A 1707-nucleotide genomic window follows, 5' to 3' on the forward strand; every position below is an offset into this window, starting at 1 on the left:
ATGGGAACCTATAACTAGTGTCACAGGAATGGTTCAAATCATAGACAGTAAGAAGAGTCAGTCTTCTTGTACTTAAGTCTGCATTTTGCCTTTTGTATTTAATTCCGATGCAATTTCGGTGCTTCATCGTCAATAAGAAGGTAAGCTGGATACAGTAAACCTGAGGTGAAGCATCGGAATCTATAACTAGAGTCACAGAAATGGTTCAAAACGTAGTCAGTAGCAAGAGTCAGTTATCTTGTACATAAGTCGGCATTGTGCCTTTTGTATTTAATTAAAATGCAATTTCTGTGTTTCATCGTCAATAGGAAGGTGAAAGGGATACAGTAAACCTGAAGTGAAGCATCGGAATCTATAACTAGTGTCACAGGAATGGTTCAAATCATAGACAGTAGGAAGAGTCAGTCTTCTTGTACTTAAGTCGGCATTGTGCATTTTGTATTTAATTCCGATGCAATTTACGTGTTTCATCGTCAAGAAGAAGGTCAGAGGGATACAGTAAACCTGAAGTGAAGCATCGGAATCTATAACTAGTGTCACAGGAATGGTTCAAAGCATATACAGTAAGAAGAGTCAGTCTTCTTGTACTTCTGTCGGCATTGTGCCTTTTGTATATAATTACCATGCAATATCTGTGTTTCGTCGTCAATAAGAAGGTCAGCTGGATACAGTTACCTGAAGTGAATCATCGGAATCTATAACTAATGTCACCGGAATGGTAGAAAACATTGACAATAAGAAGAGTCAGTCTTCTTGTACTTAAGTCGGCATTGTGCTTTTTGTATTTAATTAAGATGCAATTTCTGTGTTTCATCGTCGATAAAGAGGTCAGAGGGATACAGAAAACCTGAAGTGAAGCATCGGAATCTAAAACTAGTGTCACAGGATTGGTTCAAAACATAGACATTGGGAAGAGTCAGTCTTCTTGTACTTAAGTCTGCATTTTGCCTTTTGTATTTAATTCCGATGCAATTTCTGTGCTTCATCGTCAATAAGAAGGTCAGCTGGATATAGTATACCTGAAGTGAAGCATCGGAATCTATAACTAGTGTCACAGAGATGGTTCAAAACGAAGTCAGTAGGAAGAGTCAGTTATCTTGTACTTAAGTCGGCATTTTGCCTTTTGTATGTAATTAAAATGCAATTTCTGTGTTTCATCGTCAATAGGAAGGTGAAAGGGATACAGTAAACCTGAAGTGAAGCATCGGAATCTATAACTAGTGTCACAGGAATGGTTCAAATCATAGACAGTAGGAAGAGTCAGTCTTCTTGTACTTAAGTCGGCATTGTGCCTTTTGTATTTAATTCCGATGCAATTTCAGTGTTTCATCGTCAATAAGAAGGTCAGAGGGATACAGTAAAACTGAAGTGAAGCATGGGAACCTGTAACTAGTGTCACAGGAATGGTTCAAATCATAGACAGTAAGAAGAGTCAGTCTTCTTGTACTTAAGTCGGCATTTTGCCTTTTGTATTTAATTCCGATGCAATTTCTGTGCTTCATCGTCAATAAGAAGGTCAGCTGGATACAGTAAACCTGAAGTGAAGCATCGGAATCTATAACTTGTGTCACAGGAATGGCTCAAAACATAGACAGTAAGAAGAGCCAGTCGTCTTGTACTTGAGTCGGCATTGTGCCTTTTGTATTTAATTCCGATGAATTTTCTGTGTTTGATCGTCAATAAGAAGGTCAGAGGGATATAGTAAAC

The sequence above is a fragment of the Schistocerca piceifrons genome, unplaced genomic scaffold (genome assembly GCF_021461385.2).
Source record: "Schistocerca piceifrons isolate TAMUIC-IGC-003096 unplaced genomic scaffold, iqSchPice1.1 HiC_scaffold_2396, whole genome shotgun sequence".
In the NCBI taxonomy this organism is placed as follows: Eukaryota; Metazoa; Arthropoda; class Insecta; order Orthoptera; family Acrididae; genus Schistocerca; species Schistocerca piceifrons.